This window comes from Myripristis murdjan, chromosome 18 (assembly GCF_902150065.1).
Source record: "Myripristis murdjan chromosome 18, fMyrMur1.1, whole genome shotgun sequence".
In the NCBI taxonomy this organism is placed as follows: Eukaryota; Metazoa; Chordata; class Actinopteri; order Holocentriformes; family Holocentridae; genus Myripristis; species Myripristis murdjan.
Genome location: NC_043997.1, coordinates 4,455,984 through 4,476,788, shown reverse-complemented (window position 1 = coordinate 4,476,788; position 20,805 = coordinate 4,455,984). Strand labels below are relative to the sequence as shown.

General features: G+C 43.1%; 3 non-coding genes across 3 annotated transcripts; 1 reads left to right on the top strand and 2 right to left on the bottom strand.

Moving 5' to 3' along the window:
* Window positions 1-6,207: 6,207 nt before the first annotated feature.
* Window positions 6,208-6,313, bottom strand: LOC115377234 (U6 spliceosomal RNA). Its single transcript, XR_003929981.1, has one exon. It is a non-coding gene; the product is annotated as a U6 spliceosomal RNA (small nuclear RNA).
* Window positions 6,314-10,200: 3,887 nt separating this feature from the next.
* Window positions 10,201-10,271, top strand: trnag-gcc (transfer RNA glycine (anticodon GCC)). The gene has a single exon. It is a non-coding gene; the product is annotated as a tRNA-Gly (tRNA).
* A 10,261-nt stretch (window positions 10,272-20,532) lies between these two features.
* Window positions 20,533-20,638, bottom strand: LOC115377221 (U6 spliceosomal RNA). The gene has a single exon (XR_003929969.1). It is a non-coding gene; the product is annotated as a U6 spliceosomal RNA (small nuclear RNA).
* Between the last annotated feature and the right edge of the window lie 167 nt (window positions 20,639-20,805).

Here is a 20,805-nt window from a genome sequence, read left to right as displayed (position 1 = left end):
ACATAAATTTTGCATGATTACTTAAGCAAAATATTCAGTAAACATTACTAAAAACCAAAGCATGTTTTAAGTAATCAGTAATTGTACAATACTGGATATAATTATCCTCTTCAGCTTAAGTGTCTGTTAAAATTAGATTGAGATTTCAATATTTATTGTCCTTATCACTACACTGGCAAAGGTATCTGTCTGTACCTGGATACACTTGGCCTCTTTGCAGACTCTCTTGTAGGGTCTTTTGCCGGACAGCAGGTGGTGCTCTAGGCTGGACGTTAACGGCAGCCTGCCTTTTTTCAAGCTCACTGTGGCTCTCCGCATGTGTGGTCTTAACATGCTTGAATAAATTACTTGTGTTGCTGCTATGTGAAACTTTTTTATCACACACTTTGCACCTTGCCGTCACTTTGTCGAGTGGTGAAAAATAACTTCTTTTTCTGTCTGCCATTATTTTCTGTGTGTTCCTCCGGCTCCCACATTCAACAGGAAACCATATCTCAGGTTTCCTGTCACGTGACACGGGCCAGCTCAGTACGCCGCCAGGCACAGAGGTGTCTCGGCACATAATAAGTGAAGTAAGCTATCTAAAACAGCTGAAAGTTATGCATGCACCCCCAATTCTTATTTGTTAGTATCGACAATTGTTTAAGGAAACTGATGCCAAATGAGTAGCGCATGAGTATCGATATATTGATACCACAGGAAAGATACACCCATCCCTACTGCACACACACAAATCTCACAACAGATCCACACATTTTTCCCAAATGTTATAATTGACAAGACAACCACAGCATTTATATGACCAAGTTGAATACTCACGAGATATACATAACCACATGACCAGACAAGCCAGTTCAGGTTATACTCAACCACCCAAACCAAGAACAGAACTACTTAAATCTACTGTTATCTATCGAGCTATAACAGGATGGAACTCATCGCCTAATTATATAAACAATACTAGTACAAAAATTAATTTCAAGAAAAAGTTAAAACAGCACTCAATGCAAATAAGCCTGTACTAATCCCCAGAGGCACAACAAGTTTTTGTATTGTACGTGATTTTGGTGTATTTCAAATTGATTCTATCTTTATTTACTGTAGCATCTTTTTTTCCCCCTATTTTTATTTAATTATTTAGAAGACTGGTGATTGCATAATTGTTAAATGAATGTTAATAGCTAATGGGGATCCTAATAAACAATAAACAATAAACACACACCAAAGCACAACAATATCAAATCGCTTGATGCTACTTTGCAAACCTGTGTACAAAACTTTAAAACCGACTTAAATGACACATTAATGAGCCGTTAAGTGCATGTGTTCAAGCCTGGAAAAACATATTTACAAACCTCTGTATACATTTGAAAATATGGTATTATACTTTTGCAATAATAAAGTCCTGATTGTTTTTTTTCCCTCACAGAGACCCTCTGTGTTCTGCCATGGAATAACATCAACTCACTCACTCACTCTCTCTCTCTCTCTCTCTCTCTCTCTCTCTCTCTCTCTCTCTCTCTCTCTCTCTCTCTCTCTCTCTCTCTCTCTCTCTCTCTCTCTCTCTCTCTCTCCCTAGTTTAGTCCAGATGACTGAAGGTCACTGTCCTCTCCTGGTCTTCAGGATCACAGCGACCACAGCGGCACACAGCACCAGCAGGACACCACTCAGCACCAGGGACCTCACCAGGTAGAAGGTGGAGTAAACCCCAAAAGGGTCTCTGTGGACCAGCAGCGTCTTGGCGGCTGACTCACACAGCCTCTTGTAGGTCTTGTTGACAGCTGCACACCAGTACTCCCCTCCATCCTCCAGCGAGACGTCAGAAATAATGAGGCTTTTGTCAGGGAAGGACATCTTGACTCTGCCTTCAAAACCTTTGTCCTGCATGAGATTGTTTGTGGCGTAGGAAGGATGTGATACATAGACGAGGCTCTCCACCTGGTCCTTCTTCCTGAACCACAGGACCAGGATGTTGTCACCATGATCGTGGTCACATCTGAGAGTGACCTCATCTCCTTTTGAGAAGAGCTGTACATCAGCTGGGGCAAAGTCAGGGCACACCACCAGGAAGTAAAGTGCGTGTTGAGCACTGATGGAGAAGCACATGTTTACACTTGTATGGTTGAGTGTCAAAGACGGAAAGACCAGGGAGTAGTTCTGGTTGACCTTTACGTCCTGCGAATTCGTCTGTGCTCCTCTTCGGTCGGTGATGTTACTGAAGTGCTCAGGGATGTTCTGACACAGCCTGCGCACCCTCTCACTGAATGTATACCAGCATCTTTGCTCGTTACTAAAATCAGAGTTGGCACATTGCAGCACAGCACTGTCTCCCACCCGGTGGTAGATGATCTTCTTCTGTAACCTTACCTCGACAGGATGACTGCTGATGCACTGCTGCTTGTCCATCACCAGACAGGTGAAGCGGTCAAACAAATTGACTCTGTAGTTGGTGAAATGAAGAGAGGAGTGGTCCTTCACCACCTGTAGCTTTTCTCCTCTGTTTTCCACCAGAGGTTTGTCATCATCCCCAAATAATCTGGTCCAACCAGGAAAACCCTCAGACAGCCACTGGACCGTCAGGTTGTCATTTGCTCCTTCACATGTCAGGTTCACTGTCCCATCAAAACTTGTGTAGGCAGTTCTCATTTCACCTATGGCACCGCAAACAGTAACCTCGGTGATCATCTGGTACGTCATGTTGCCCTCGGTCCAGCACTCCATTCGGTACAGGCCGGAGTCTGAGAGAGTCAGATTGTGGATCTTATAAAAGTAGGCATTTACCTCTTCACTGACCTGCAGGCGTTCCCTGAGGTCTTCAGGTAGCATCGAGTTCCTGGGCGACAAGTGCGAGGTGTTCCACAGCATCAGCGTCTCCTCACCGGTGGATCTGGACATCACGCAGAAGTTGGCTGCATGGGGGGGCCTGAAGACATAAATGTCATCCTTTGGCAGGACTACGATGGTTTGCTCTGCACCAACGCCGTCAGTGAGAGCAACAAGCAGGAAGATGAGCTGTGCGACTGCGGCCATTCTGCTCCGAGGCTCAATCGCAAATACAAGAGGGATTGTGCAAACCGCTCGTGAACTTCACTTGATAAGTTTATTTCAGCAGTATGGAGGGGCTTTCCATAATCTGACTCTGAATCAGCTATTTCCTGTTGAAATGAAATTCCTGTGTACCTGACTTGTTATAAAACTATTTTGATGGCCCAAAGCTAAATCTGTTTCAGAATCAGAAACACTTTGTTGATACCAGAGGGGAAATTGGGTCGGTTTTGGTTGCTCAAATTATCAAGAGGAGGATTAAATTAAAAGAAATAAAAAATAAGAAGAAAAATAAAAATATGTGCCTTGCAACTTTGCAAAAAAGTGTGTGCATTATGTATAAAGCTGTATCAAAAGCATGTGCGTTATGTGCATTAAGTCTAGATATGAGCACTAATCCAACAAAATATTGCAGCAACAAATGTAGAAATAAACAAATGAACATATGTTAAAAGTAGGGCTGCGGATCGATTAAAATATTCAATCAGATTAATCGCATGATTGTCTGTAGTTCATGTTTAATCGCAAATTAATCGCATATTTTTGATCTGTTCTAAATCTACCTTAAAAGTTTTTAATACTCATGTCAACATGGGAGTAGACAAATACTTACTTTCTGCTAATGCAGCATGTGCACATAATAAAAAAAAAAATAAAAAAAAAGGCTGAAATTATAAACTCAAGCCCAACAAAAAACAGATGGGCATAACTGCAATATTACATTGTAATGATGTAGCCACCCATCTGGCGACCACTGTGGAAAGTTTACAGGTGGTAGAGGTGTCCATTGGCAGGGTTGCCAACTCTCACGCATTGGCCGTGACATTCAGCCTCAATCTCACGCTCTCACCCTCAAGAGAGAAATCTCATGCCAAATCTGACTTTTCTATTGTAAATTTTTCCACTCATCATGTGTACTCATTTGTGACTATAAACAAGCTCAAGTCTTACATAGGCTCTAATCCACTCCAGTGTCTGATGTGTTATATTTTCTTTGATTGTTGATTCGCTGAAAATATTACCGTCATTACGTCAGTGACATCTGTCTGCTACTCGGGTGCTGCTGCTTCAGTTGGTCAGAGCAGAGAGCCACGGTGGCCAGAAATGAAATTAGAGCGGTTTATCCGATAACCACTCAATATAAACAAAAGTCGGTTTATAATGAAAGTACGGCAGTCTGTATGCGCGGCACACCCGTTAGATCCGGAAGACCTGCTGCCAGCCGGTCAGGTCAGGTCTGACAGGTGCCTTTCCAGCTGTCAGTCTGCCGGATCTGACAAGTGTGCCACGCACACAGACTGCCATACTTTCATTATAAACCGACTTTTGTTTATACGCGGTTGCAGCAGGACAACGGACAATGACACAGACAACACGGTTGATTAGGGTTGGCCATGCGCCGGTAATCGTGCTGTGCGCATTAAACAATTTTGCAGAGGCAGGAGGAAAGTTGCATGATTTCACTTCCTGATTTCTCAAACAACGGAGTGGGCAAAGGTTCAAACAACACCGCATTAATCGCCCGTTAAAAAAATTGTCGCCGTTAAAAGGATTTTGCGTTAATTAGTTAATTAGACGTGTTAACTTCCTCAGCCATAGTAAAAAAGTATACCCACATACACCTTATATCCACAGGAATACTGCACTGTTGAATTGTTGTCGAGTCCTGCAGATATAAAGTATTGCACTGTTAAATGGTTAAATAAACGGGTTATAACAGTGTACTGTCACGCAGTTAAGTCTGACTATCTGACCCTCCACGGGGGGCGGTAAAAAGTCTGGGGGCCACAGGAGGGAATGACTTCCTACGGCATTTCTGTGCTGCATCTCGGTGGAGTCAGTCCTCCACTGAATGCACTCCTGTGATTGGCCAGTGGGTCGTGGAGTGGTTGGGAGACATTCTCCAAGATATCACGTAGTTTGGACAGCATCCTCCTCTCTGAGTCCTGCTCCGCAACCTCACCGGCCTTGTGGATCAGTTTGTTGATTCCGGTGGCGTCCGCTGCCCTCGGCCTGCTGTCCCAGTAGATCCAGTTTGCTGTCCGTGTCCACTCGGAGGCGCCTGTCGTCCTCTACGATGTCCACACCAATGACCCCCTGGATGGAGACAGGCTTGGCCCTCCTCAGGTCCACAACCAGCTCCTTAGTCTTTTAAAATTTATGGTAAACATTTGTTGTTTGCTCTCAGAGATGTGTGAAGCACCATGTAGAGTTACTCTGCCACAAGACGTGATGTGAGAACCTAGTAACTCCAACCTGGATGAGTTTAGCTCCAGATTAAAAATTGCATGCTCCTGTCATGAAACACTTCTAAATATCACCGTGTAAACTCAGTAACTCACAATCAAAGAAAGAGCAATCCACTGACAGCACATGAGATGTCTGAAAATAGAAAAAAAAGGCACTGACAGTCATAAAACTCACTGCTTTTTAACAGAAGGTAGTTTACTTTTGTAGCATACCTATTCTCTAGTATTTATGTTAGTTTCATATTTATTGAATGTGTGCTTGTTGTCTGTTTTAACTGTCTTGTTAATTGCACTGATCACGAATGTACCCATATTTTTCTTTTGCTATAGCTAGATAAAATTATCAAATCACGTGTTAAAATGCACCAGAACACAGGAAATGGTATCTACTCATTGTGAAATTTTCCCCAGACCTCCCGTTAAGTTGTCCCACCCACATGCTAACACCGCATAAAAAACACTCACACTTTCCTGTGCAATGTGCTGAGCAGACCTCAGCCACACTGTCACCTATACTCATCTATTTATTACGACTGTTTTGTATATACATTTTGCACATATATTTTTGTTCTTTTTTTATTCGTAAGATAAGATATTCCTTTATTAGTCCCACAGTGGGGTAATTTCAATGGTTTTTATCCAATTTTTATCATAATCAATGCATCGTAATTTCATTCTGCAGTGTATCTCTGATGTAATGTCTGAATGACAATAAAGGAATCTGAATCTGAATATGAATCTGACATTTGATTTCTCCGACCTGCGTGGAGGCTCTGGCCCCCGACCCAGTCCCCCTCCTCCCTGCTGCTGCTTTCACAATGGTGGGAAACCAGGTCAAAGGTCAGGCAGGCATGAACGTCTCATAAAAAACCTTGAAAAAGTCACATCTCAACTTGTTTTTGAACCAAAAAAGGAAAATGAGAACGCTTCACGAATTTGCATGTCTTCCTTGCGCAGGGGCCATGCTAATCTTCTCTGTATCGTTCCAATTTTAGTATATGTGCTACCAGAGTAACACAACCACCAGGGGGAGCCGTGCCCTATATGTAGGCTGCCACACCTGGGCGAAGCGGGCAGCATGGAAGTTGCATGGAAGAGTGCAAGGGAGTAATTTCTTCTAGGGCTCCAACATAGGCAGAGCCGGCACTGGAGGAGGGTGTCCCATACAATCGTAGCTGATCCTACCTTCATTAGCGGAGCTGGCTTGCCGGCGCAGGCTGTCAAACACTCGGCACTGTTGATGTTTAACGCCGTGTTTGCTACTAAAGTCTTTCAGCATATTAGACGCATTTCCTCCTTTACACATTATTTCTGCCTTGCAAAAATGGCGGGTGGAAAAATTGCTGTCTTTGTGGGTAAACTGTAGTCATACTTTCGACCGCTTTCGTCTGCTCTTGTCCATGATAGTTCTGTTTGAAGAGGTCCTTTGTTAAATTTGTGATGACGTCAGCGCGTGACGCAGGAATATGAGGAATCATTGAAGGAATTGATAACGTGTAGACACGAACGATTCCGACCAATCAAGTCATTTTGGACCAGTTCCGAATGGGAACCGGTTCTCCATTCCCAACCCTAGTTTACCCCATCCTCCCAAAAACACCAGGCCTGTGTTGTCAGATTTCCACACCTTGGAGACCGTTTTTGAAAAGTGCCATTTTTGTGGGTGGAAGATGCCGGCTTGGTGGAAAAAGAGAAGTGTTTGAAAAATGACGGGGCACAGTGTGGGCATGACCTGAACGAGAACTTTAAGAGAGCGATGACTGGAAGCGGACCTGAATAAGCTGTGAGATGGGACCTGGCCCCACCCCCACAGTGTGTCTCCTCGTTAGTATAGTGGTTAGTATCCCTGCCTGTCACGTGGGAGACCCGGGTTCAATTCCCCAACGGGGAGAAGAGCTTCCATTTCACATCGGAGGAGGTGAAAATATCACCCTGACAACCTTAACCCTTCACCTAACCCTAACCTTAACAGTCTTCTACCTGAGACTAGCTCCAACACACACCACAGTCCATATCACACCACACACGCTTTATCAGACCCACCCCTTAACTAATTGGGCTTCTTCAACCGACCACCTCCTCTCAAATTAACAACCTCTAGTCCAAACTTAGAGGACTAGCGAGGTTGCATCGGGACCACAGGCGCTCCAACCAACAACCACTTTAAAATCAAAACCTAAAAAAACCCAAAGTTTAAACTTAAAACTTAAAACATAGGAATTAGAAATCAGAACTTTAAACTAAAAATTTAGAGACCCCCCAAAAAAACCAAAATGGCAACGGCGGAATTTAAAATACTTAGCAAAAATCTGAAAAAATATATTAAATACCTACACCACCAGAGTGAAGCGCAACAGGCACAATATAGGGACCTTCTCCGTACCAACCCCAAACAAGTTGCATTTTTACTGCAACCTTTTGGCCTCCAGCTGCCAGACACGGCAACCCAAAATTGGCTTCAAACCTCTCTCCAGTCGATTTCTAACCACTTCCTCCAATTGGCCCAGGAAATAGAATGGGAAATCACCCAGTCCAACACAATTAGATGGAGAGAGGCCTGGACGGTAGCAGTCCGCTGGACACACAAAGAAATTAAGAAACTGGACAGCTCGACACTAAACAGGGCACAGATGAGACTTACCAATTTATTGGAGACAAACACAGTGCCAACCACAATCACACCCCCAAAGAACCTCCTTACGAGGCACGAACACTTTGGCAACAAATTACAAAATTGGCAACTCCAGCCGAGCTGTCCCTTCTTAATTATAGGAGATTCCAACATCTCCAGACTCCCACACAATTTGGGCCCCCAAATCCAAATGGACTCCTATCCAGGAGCCAAGATTTTCCACGCAATTCACATCCTAAAAAGGAAAACTCCCACCACGGAGAGGGTCCAAAAAGTAATATTATCATTTGGCATCAACGACAAAAACTCAGCGGTCCCACGGCAAACCCGCGAGCAAGTGGGACAACTTTATGAAGTTGCGCAAAGCACGTTCCCGCAGGCAGAAATTAAATGGGCATTACTCAACTATAGCGATAGACTAACTATCCAAGAGAGGGAGATGCTCCAAAATATCAACTCGGAAATTCAAAAATATCCGCACATCATCCCTCTTAGAAAAACAGAGTTCCAGACAGGGGCAGACAAAGTCCACTGGACACCGAGCACGGCGCAAAAAATAGCAAAACATTGGCAAGGAATCCTAAAATAACTTTAAAATTCTGGAACAGTAGCTGGGATTTGATCACCCCAGCTGGCCTCCACGGAGGAGAGGGTCTAGTGTGTAAACGGCCGAAACCCTCGATGATTCTGTGGTGACACTACTGATGAAATGTTCCATAGTCACCCCAAATTTAGGAACCCAAAATGGAGGGCGGTATGCATGTATTGACGGCACACAGGCACGCACACACACACTTATGTGTGGAGCATGCAGGGGTGCTTAAGTACAGGCATATAATCCTCTGCTTAATAACAAAGCGCCTAAAGAGCAATATTCTGTCAAACCTATAACAATCCAAAATAGGACAAGTACATACCACCTAAACTGAGACCCAGTACAGGGAATCAGATGCAGGCTACTCAGCAACATTAAAACGAACGCGACGACAGGGCCCAGGTGAGCAGTTTCTGAGACCCAGTCCCGGGAGTCAGTTACGCCCACATAACCTCATATCAGACTACCCACCAACAGGTGAGACCCTCCTCAGGGGGGCCAGTCGGACCATGGGTGGCGGAGCCTGTATCCCAGTCCCGGGCAACAGGTTCAAACACACGGCCAAAAGGCCCCCCCGCGACTCCTACCACCCGAACCCTTTCTCCCTACCCCCACTCAACATCTTACCTAGCCCAGATCAATCCAAACCTAAAATCCTACCCTAAACCCCTACCCTTACTAACCTCTACCTCTCCAACTATACCTAAACCTAACCTCTTCCTAAACCTAACCAGCCCCAACCTATACCTAACCCTAACCTCTCCTAACCCCAACCCCCCCCCACCTAACCCTAACCTCCACCTTCCAACTACACCTAACCCTAATCTCTTCCTTACCCTAACCAACCCCATCCTATACCTAAACCTAACCTCTTCCTAACCCTAACCTTTTTTTCCCCCTTACCTAACCCTAACCTTAACCTTCCTACTATACCTAAACCTAACCTCTCCCTAACCCTAACCTTTCTTTCCCCCTTACCTAACCCTTAACCTTCCTACTATACCTAAACCTAACCTCTTCCTAACCCTAACCTTTTCCCCTTACCTAACCCTAACCTTAACCTTCCTACTATACCTAAACCTAACCTCTTCCTAATCCTAACCTCTTCTCCCCCTTACCTAACCCTAACCTTAACCTTCCTACTATACCCAACCCTAAACCTCTTCCTAACCGTAACCCTACCTTCTACTATACCTAACCCTAACCCTCTCCTAATCTTCACCTTAACCACACCTAAACCTAACCTCTTCCTAACCCTAACCTCCTGGACCCCTTCACTCTACCCCACCCCTATTTACACACCCAGCAGCCATTTTGAGTTATTTGAAGGACAGCCATCTTGTTTTTGTAAAACAGCGTGGTGTTCTTCAGGGTTTTGGCAGTCCAGTAACGTGCGAGGGCCAGTGCCTTTTAACCCGAAAACTCACAACTATGCTGCTTGTACTACTGAAATTGGAGATGAAGTTGGCGTGAGATATCGAGTTCCATCTAACCCTAACCTAACCAGATGGCGCTCGGGCTGAGTCAAACGTTTAGCTTCGCCCACATTTAGCCCAACTCCGACCTGCTAACTGTAGTCACCGCACAGAGTCAAACGTATAGCTCCGCCCACATTTAGCCCAACCCCGATCTGCGGACTGCAGTCAGGTGCAATTGTGCCCTTTAGTGCTGAATTCCAGCATTGGTGGTTCAGTGGTAGAATTCTCGCCTGCCACGCGGGAGGCCTGGGTTTGATTCCCGGCCAATGCAGCACAGGATTTTAATGCATCAGCTGGTGTAAAGGGTCTCATGGGGGTCTGGTTGGCCGGGCCTTCTCCACCAACCTGAACAAACCCACTTGTGACACCCTAGCTGCAAGCGGGGTTGTTGTCAAAATCTCTCCTGTGGTCTTTCTTCTGAAACAGCCTTTCTGTGTGTGAGTTTGTTTGTTGTGTTTTTGTTTGTTTTTTGGCGGATGATGTGGTCCAGTTGGCTTCACAAAGTCGCCTCCCTCCAGTTGGCTTCAGAATGCACTGGGGCGCTTTACAGTTGAGTGTGAAGCGGTCGGGACGAGGAGGAGTGACCTGGTGGAGTGACTCTCTGCACCTGACCCTCACACACTGAAAGGCACTGAAGAGGCTGCTTTTATATGATGGGGGAAGTGGAGGGGGCGTTCACAAATGTCCTATCGCTTAAAGTTTTCATTTAAGTCTGGCTAATATACACCTTTTTGCTGGACATGACACTTTGGATTGGAATTTTCAGACACAAATGAAGTGAAAGAGATAAAATCATTTGTTAAAGTCATTCAGAATGTATTAGTCAAGAATGAGCTGGTGAGGTGAGAAGGTTATTCTGCGTCTCATCGTCACTTTCAAGGAAACAGAGGGAGGTGAGTGGGCTACGCAGCTAAAAATCTGCAATCGTTTTTATGTCCGTCTTTATTTTGCATTTTTATGTGCTTCCTTTGATTCTACATATTTTACCGTTTCCATATTTTCATTTGTTTCATCTCCATCTTTTATATATCTTATTGACATTTGTTTTTTGCTGTTTCTGTTGTGTGTATTTTTAACTGTTTACCTGGTTATGTCCTGCAGTATTTGAAGCACTTTGAGTTGGTGTATCTTGATAAGCTCAAAGTTTTATGGGTAAAACTATATGGCTCTTTTTGCTGGGGAAGTTTTAGAGTTGTGTGAAAAAATTATGCAGAAGGGTTATTATAGTTTTGCATTTTTCATTAATTTTTGTTTTGTTATTTCATTTTTAATTTTGGCTTCAACTCAGTTCAGTCTCCAGAGTGGGTTTGCTGGTTTCAGTTGTTTTTGTGTGAAAATATTTAGTTGGAGTTGAGTTTCAGTATTGCTCTTAGTTGTTTTATTCTAATCTTTATTCTAATTCTAATCAGATTAGTGACTCCCAGTCATGTCCACGTCCCAGTCTCAATAACCATCAGCAAAACTAAGCACACTTTTTGTCTAGATTAGTAAGAACACTGTATGGCTTCAGTCAGTTTTCTTTTTTTTCTCTAACATTTATTTTTTATTTTTTAATTTCAGTTAAACTAAAATGTTTTTTTTACACAGTCTTAGTTTTTAGTTCAATTAACTTAGTTTAACTAACTTAGTTACACCTGCAAAGATGCATTCAAGTTGAGACGACACTGAGATGAATCCTCCAAGATGAAGCATGACTTCTGGTTTGTTACTCCACAATGTAGTTAAAAAACGAAGATCATAATAATTGCAAAATATCATAATTATTTTTGTTGTTGTTGTTGTTGGTGGTGGTGGTGGTGTTTTTGTTGTTACTAAACATAATGATAATGTATTGGAAAAACAATCACAAAACAAGTAAAACATTGTGAGATGAAGGTAAATCAAGATGTAGCAAAAGCTACATTATAGCAAAAATCATAGCAGAAAATAAATGTTTTTTAGGGATCGATAAGAAATGAAGGAGGACGATGCTTTCACCAAATAATAATGATTCCATCATTTGGTACCTCTAAATCTTTCTACAAATTGTCGTCTGCCACTGCAATGTGCAGGGAGGTGAAGATCTGACTGCTGTCTAGCTGAATACGAATAGAATGAATTAATGATTTTTTTAAAAAGTATTTATTTTAATGTTATGCCATCTAAATAGCTCATTCCACATGGGATTACAAAACACAATTATAGCAACACAGAAAACACACTTCCAGATATTATACCTATTTAAACAACATACAGTATATTTTCTTTGTTACCATTAGTCACCCAAACATTCTGCAACGGCAAATATTAAAATAAACATGATCTTCCCCATTAATCTTATCAAACAATTACTTCTTTAAATCAGGACATAAAGGACAAAATAAAAGAAAATGCTTTTAATTTTCCAGTTCATTTAATCCACATCAGCGGCTAAGCCTTTCCATCTCTTCAGTACCAAAATAATGTGCAGTTTCCACTTTCTTGGTTCAGACAGACGGGGAGGAAATCCAGTTCCAGAGGCCGACCAAGACTGGAAGCCACTGGCGCCCCCTACCTGGAAGGTGGAGCTGCACAGCTGCACACTAGGGATGGGCGATACCACACTTTTAGGATTCGATACGATAACGATACTTTTTCTTGCATTTTCATCGATACCGATACTGATACCGATATTGATAATTTCTTATTGCCAATTTTTTTAATTCAAAATATTATTATATTTAAGACAGGTCACATGACAAATACAGACCATTTATACCATATATTATGGAAAATATATAATAGAAGTTTTGCCTCTTACTTATCCACATAATCAAATAGGGATGTACCTGGTTTAATCAAGTGTTCAGACTTCTAAAAATATATGCATATTCACATAAGTTCTGCATCATACTTAAGCAAAATATTCAGTAAATATTACTAAAAACCAAAGCATGTTTTAAGTAATCAACAATTGTACATTACTGGATATAATTATCCTCTTCACCTTACATGTCTGTTAAAATTAGATTGAGATTTCAATATTTATTGTCCTTATCAGTACACTGGCAAAGGTATCTGTCTGTACCTGGATACACTTGGCCTTTTTGCAGACTCTCTTGTAGGGTCTTTTGCCGGACAGCAGGTGGTGCTCTAGGCTGGACGTTAACGGCAGCCTGCCTTTTTTCAAGCTCACTGTGGCTCTCCGCATGTGTGGTCTTAACATGCTTGAATAAATTACTTGTGTTGCTGCTATGTGAAACCTTTTTTTTTTAATCACACACTTTGCACCTTGCCGTCACTTTGTCGAGTGGTGAAAAATAACTCCACACCAAGCTTCTTTTTCTGTCTTCCATTATTTTCTGTGTGTTCCTCCGGCTCCCACATTCAACAGGAAACCATGTCTCAGGTTTCCTGCCACGTGACACGGGCCAGTTGAATACGCCGCCAGGCACAGAGGTGTCTCGGCACATAATAAGTGAAGTAAGCTATCTAAAACAGCTGAAAGTTATGCATGCACCCCCAATTCTTATTTGTTAGTATCCACATTTGTTTAAGGAAACTGATGCCAAATGAGTAGCGCATGAATATCGATATATCGATACCACAGGAAAGATACACCCATCCCTACTGCACACACACAAATCTCACAACAGATCCACAAATTCTTCCAAAATGTTATAATTGACAAGACAACCACAGCATTTATATGACCAAGTTGAATATTCACGAGATGTACATAACCACATGACCAGACAAGCCAGTTCAGGTTATACTGAACCACCCAAACCAAGAACAGAACTACTTAAATTATCTATCGAGCTATAACAGGATGGAACTCATTGCCTAATTATATAAACAATACTAGTACAAAAATTAATTTCAAGAAAAAGCTAAAACAGCACTCAATGCAAATAAGCCTGTACTAATCCCCAGAGGCACAAAAAGTTCTTGTATTGTACGTGATTTTGGTGTATTTCAAATTGATTCTATCTTTATTTACTGTAGTATCTCTTTTTTTTTTTTTTCCCTATTTTTATTTAATTATTTAGAAGACTGGTGATTGCATAATTGTTAAATGAATGTTAATAGCTAATGGGGATCCTAATAAACAATAAACAATAAACACACACCAAAGCACAACAATATCAAATCGCTTGATGCTACTTTACAAACCTGTGTACAAAACTTTAAAACCGACTTAAATGACACATTAATGAGCCATTAAGCGCATGTGTTCAAGCCTGGAAAAACATATTTACAAACCTTTGTATACATTTGAAAATATGGTATTATACTTTTGCAGTAATAAAGTCCTGATTGTTTTTTTTTTCCCTCACAGAGACCGTCTGTGTTCTGCTGTGAGAAGCTTCATGGAATAACATCAACTCTCTCTCTCTCTCTCTCTCTCTCTCTCTCTCTCTCTCTCTCTCTCTCTCTCTCTCTCTCTCTCTCTCTCTCTCTCTCTCTCTCTCTCTCTCTCTCTCTCTCTCTCTCTCTCTCTCTCTCTCTCTCTCTCTCTCTCTCTCTCTCTCTCTCTCTCTCTCTCTCCCCCAGTTTAGTCCAGATGACTGAAGGTCACTGTCCTCTCCTGGTCTTCAGGATCACAGTGGCACACAGCACCAGCAGGACACCACTCAGCACCAGGGACCTCACCAGGTAGAAGGTGGAGTAAACCCCAAAAGGGTCTCTGTGGACCAGCAGCGTCTTGGCGGCTGACTCACACAGCTCCTTGCCGGTCACGTTGACAGCTGCACACCAGTACTCCCCTCCATCCTCCAGCGAGACGTCAGAAATAATGAGGCTTTTGTCAGGGAAGGACATCTTGACTCTGCCTTCAAAACCTTTGTCCTGCATGAGATTTTTTGCGACGTAGGAAGGATGTGATACATAGACGAGGCTCTCCACCTGGTCCTTCTTCCTGAACCACAGGACCATGATGTTGTCACCGTGATCGTGGTCGCATCTGAGAGTGACCTCATCTCCTTTCGAGAAGAGCTGTACGTCTGCCGGGGCAAAGTCAGGGCACACCACCAGGAGGTAAACTGCGTGTGGAGTGTTGGGTGAGATGCATATGTAATCACTTGTATGGTTGAGTGTCAAAGACGGAAAGACCAGGGAGTAGTTCTGGTTGACCTTTACGTCCAGCTCAGGGATGTCCTGACACAGAAAGTCCCCCGTCTTACTGGAAATTTCCCAGCATCTTCCCATGTCACTAAAATCAGAGTTGTCACATTGCAGCACAGCACTGTCTCCCACCCGGTGGTAGATGATCTCCATCTGTAACTTTACCCAGACAGGATGACTGCTGATGCACTGCTGCTTGTCCATCACCAGACAGGTGTAGACGTCATAATTGTAGACTCTGTAGTTGGTGAAATGAAGAGAGGAGTGGTCCTTTGCCACCTGCAGCCTTTCTCCTCTGTCTTCCATCGGAGGTTTGTCATCATCCCCAAATAATCTGGTCCAACCACGAAAAGCCTTAGACAGCCACTGGACCGTCAGGTTGTCATTTGCTCCTTCACATGTCAGGTTCAGTGTCCCATCAAAACTCATGTAGGCATCTCTCATATCACCTATGGCACCGCAAACAGTAAGCTCGGTGATCATCTGGTACGTCATGTTGCCCTCGGTCCAGCACTCCATTCGGTACAGGCCGGAGTCTGAGAGAGTCAGATTGTGGATCTTATAAAAGTAGGCATTTACCTCTTCAGTGACCTGCAGGCGTTCCCTGAGGCCTTCAGGTAGCATCGAGTTCCTGGGCGACAAGTGCGAGGTGTTCCACAGCATCAGCGTCTCCTCACCGGTGGATCTGGACAGCACGCAGAAGTTGGCTGCATGGGGGGGCCTGAAGACATAAGGGCCGTCCTTTGGCTGGATTTCAATGGTTTGCTCTGCACCAACGCCGTCAGTGAGAGCAACAAGCAGGAAGACAAGCTGTGCGACTGCGGCCATTCTGCTCCGAGGCTCAGTTGCAAATACAAGAGTGATTGTGCAAACCGCTCACCAACTTCACTTGATATGTTTATCTCAGCAGTTTGGAGGTGCTTTCCATAATCTGACTCTGAATCAGCTATTTCCTGTTGAAATGAAAATCCTGTGTAGCTGAACTTGTGATAAAACTATTTTGATTGCCCAAAGCTATATCTATTTCAGAATCAGAAACACTTTGTTGATGCCAGAGGGGAAATTGGGTCGATTGTGGTTGCTCAAATTATCAAGAAGAGAATTAAATTAAAAGAAATAAAAAATAATAAGGAATATAAAAATATGTGCCTTGCATCTTTGCAAAAATTGTGTGCATTATGTTTAAAGCTTCATCAAAAGCATGTGCATTATGTGCATTAAGTCTACATATGTGCACTAATTCAACAAAATATTGCAGCAACAAATGTAGAAATAAAAAAATGAACATATGTAAAAAGTAGGGCTGTGGATCGATTAAAATATTCAATCAGATTAATCGCATGATTGTCCGTAGTTAATCATGAGTAATCGCAAATTAATCACATATTTTTGACCTGTTCTAAATCTACCTTAAACAGATGTTTTTCAAGTTTTTAATACTCATATCAACATGGGAGTAGACAAATACTTACTTTCTGCTAATGCAGCATGTGCACAAAATAAAAAATAAAAAAACGCTGAAATTATAAACTCAAGCCCAACAAATAACAGATGGGCATAACTGCAATATTACATTGTAATGATGTAGCCACCCATCTGGCGACCACTGTGGAAAGTTTACGGGTGGTAGAGGTGTCCATTGGCAGGGTTGCCAACTCTCACGCATTGGCCGTGACAGTCACACATTCAGCCTCAATCTCACGCTCTCACGCACAAGAGAGAAATCTCATGCCAAATCTGACTTTTCTATTGTAAATTTTTCTACTCATCATGTGTACTCATTTGTGACTATAAACAAGTCTTACATAGGCTCTAAACCACTCTAGTGTCTGATGTGTTCTCTGATTGTTGATTCGCTGAAAATATTACCGTCATTACGTCAGTGATGTCTGTCTGCTACTCTGGTGCTGCTGCTTCAGTTGGTCAGAGCAGAGAGGCACGGTGGCCAGAAATGAAATTAGAGCGGTTATCCGATAAGCACTCGATATAAACAAAGGTCGGTTTATAATGAAAGTAGGGGAGACTGGGGTAGGTTGAGCCAAAGGGTAAGTTGAGCCACCCCCTGTTGCTAGGAAACGGTAAAAAACATTGATCATTTGACCAAATATTTAAGAGGAAGGCATCATTTCATGGAGTCTGTGAAGGTAAGAACCACATGGGTAAAGTGGTTAGACATTTATTTCCAAAAAAACATTTTTTACTCTTGAAAGTGAATTTAGTCTATCATCAGTTTCATGAGAATTGTGTTAAGACTAAAACAGATCATTTTAAATTTGTTTTATACATCAGTTGTGGTATCTATGAGCTACAACATGAGGTCATAAACCTAGCATAAAAGTGCACCATTTTAGCTGTGGGGACTAAAAAAGTCAAAATGGTAGCTCTGGGGTAATTTGAGCCATTTGGCCAGGGGTAAGTTGAGCCGCCTCAGGAACAGCTGGAGAAGAAGTGTAGAGGCAGAAATGTCGGAGAGTGGGCTCAACTGGGGAGAGCTTGAGCAAAAAGCCACGAACAGAGTGAAATGGAGGATATTTGTCAGTGGCCTATGCACCCAAGAGGAGCAAAGGGCTTAAGTCAAGTAAGTCAAGTTGAGCCAGAGCCCCATACACTTAATAAGTGTATTTTGGCTGTAGCCTAAATGTCTTAAATATTAAATAAGTATGAAATATTGAATGAATGAATGGATGAATGAATGAATGAATGAATAAATAGATAAATAAGTAAATAAAATAATAAATATGAATTACTTATTAAGTGTATGAGGTAAGTGTATTTTGGTTCAATGTTCAAATGTGTTACGTTCATATGTTCATAACTGACCTTACTGTCAGCAAGGACACCAAGAAACTAGTGTTCTAGTGTTTTCTTTCCAAAAACACAGCTGTTAATGTTCTCTTCCCAAGCGCACTTTAAGGCAACAGCTGTTTATTGTACCTGTTGGATTGTGTTTAATAAATAAAAATACACATGAATGTGAAGAAGTGACTGTTATTTAGGGAGGGAGAAGGTGAGGGAGGGGTGGGATGGAGGTGGGGAGGAAGGTGGGGGGGTAGTAGGGATACGGCTCAACTTACCCTGCTCCTATGCTCTCAGAGATGTGTGAAGCACCATGTAGAGTTTGACACCGTGCAGGTGCATTTAAATTCAGGGACTCTGAAATAAAGTCCGTAAGAGATGACACACACTCTCACCAGATTGTTACTCTGCCACAAGACGTGATGTGAGAAGTAACTCCAACCTGGATCATTTTAGCTCCAGATAAAAAATTACATGCTCCTGTCATGAAACACTTCTAGATATCACCGTGTGAACTCACTAACTCACAATCAAAGAAAGAGCCACCGGTTTCCTGCTGAGAACCATGGCCTCAGATTTAGAGCTGCTGATCCTAATCCCAGCCGCTTCACACTCGGCTGCGAACCGGTCCAGTGAGTGCTGAAGGTCACAGACCGATGATGCCATTAGGACCACATCATCTGCAAAAAGCAGCGACTCTCTTATTAAAACAAGATTATTTTATTTTGTTATTTTTATTGTTTTATGTTTCCTTTTTTATTTTTTCTGTGACTACGCCTCGATATTAGTGATGGGAAAATGAAGCTTCCTGAAGCAATGAGGCTTTCCAGCCCATTGCTTTGCCCCAAGGTTCGCTACTCAAAGCTTCATTCAGTGCTCACTAGCCCCATCTGTTGCTAGAGTTAAACTATGACAGCCAAGTCATTTAAATAGATTTCAAATGTTATCACAATGACGACTGCGATTAAGCAGTGACAGAAAATGAGTAGATGGATGTTATCACAATATAGAATAGTGTTTAATCCCTGTACAATAATAATAAAGTCTATAGTACTTTATATAACCCTACTCTCCCTATTTTATCTATCCCTTCTTTCCCATTTTGGTTTGTGCTTTTCATGGCCATCAATGTTTATTATTTATTGAACACATTAGGTGTTGTGTGTTGGAAGTGCAGTGGTTAGGTGACACAGTATGTTCGGAGGGGGGCAGTGGGGGGGATAATCATTATATATTGTATAATAATACAAACTATGCTACGAACACGCGAACCAAAATACCACCTACTACAACCCACAAAGCGTCGCGGTTTTGTCGTGCTTTTATTTTGAAAAACGACACGCAAAATGAACCAGTCACGTTACCTGTGTAATGCGAGGCCTTGTTTGTAATTCGTCACGTGGTTTCAGCAAACTGATGCAAGCCTTGACGTGGGGCTTCGTCAGACACGCCCCCTTCATTCTCGGTACACGCCTCGAAGCTTTGCTTCCAACGTCCCATCACTACTCGATATCCTGTCCATGAAAATCACGAACAGGATTGGTGACAAAGCACAGCCCTGACCGAGGCCAACACCAACAGGAAACAGGTCCAACTTACTGTCGAGAATCCAGACACAGCTCTCGCTTTGGGTGCACAGGGATTGGATGGCGCTGAGGAGTGCCCCCCTCACCACATACTCCTGCGGCACCTACCACAGATTATCTCAGGGAGCCCAGCTGGTGATCAGGACGGGCACAGCCCCCTAAAGCCCGCCCTTGCATCTGCAATAAGAGGAGATTTCTTGGAACATCTCATGAAAAACTCATATCTCAGTTTGTTTTTTGTCTGTTGCCACGAAGCCTGCCAGTGGCCACTACGGGGCGCTGTGACACTCAATAGCCAAACACATGGGGCTCTAGTTTCACAGACCGGGCGAGGCAGGGGCGCAGCTGCACTTCGCCAACTGGGTGTGGCCAGGTGGATTTTGCAATTTTGGCGCGCCATGCACGGTGGCGCACGTACTCTCAATAAATACCGACAAAAACCACTATTCAATACTACTATGCCAATCAGCACATACATTTATCTCCATATCGACAGTCCCATCACATCTGATGTCAGATCAAAGGAGATTGGCACCGTTTGTGCTGATTGTGAGGTTTTGGTGACGTGTGCGCACTGCCTGCCAGTCAGCCAAACTTCCACTACACTGGTTCCGCTCCGTCTTGTACTGAAAGTAGACGTGGTTTCAGATGGCAAGCTTTGGGCGCACCTCGGCGAAGCCTTTTGGCACGAAACTGTCACTGCACCAAGCTGAATCTGTCAACACCTCCCCCCACTGCAACGCCATTCCCATCTCGTCTCACCTCGGTCTGCCAAAATACCAAACTGTCCGCCCCTCGGGTTGCGCTGGTCCAAACTAGCTCTGCGGGGGGTTCGCCTCGCTGCGCCTCACTGCGCTGCACCGGGAAACTAGAGCCCACGGAGTTTTGTTTGAAAAAATCAAATCTCAGTAATTTTTTCAAATAGCAACACCGTTCTTTGTCCTTTGTGAGGCCAGGAAGCTGCCACTAGGGGCGGTGTGACAGGATTGAACCAAAAACACCTGGAAAACCTTGAAAAACTCACTTCTCTGCCGTTTTTTAACAGCAAAAGCTCCATTTGAAGAGGAAAATGAGGAACGCTTCACGAATTTGCGTGTCATCCTTGCGCAGGGGCCATGCTAATCTTCTCTGTATCGTTCCAATTTTAGTATATGTGCTACCAGAGTAACACAACCACCAGGGGGAGCCATGTGCTTTATATAGGCTGCCATACGTTCTGCTTTCTCAGTCATGGTTTGCTCTTAGTTGAGTCCCAATGCATGCTGGGACTTTGATGCAAAGCAGCTGTGACGTCTTCTTTCTGACATGTGGTGCCATTTTGCTTCCCTCTGGAGGGAA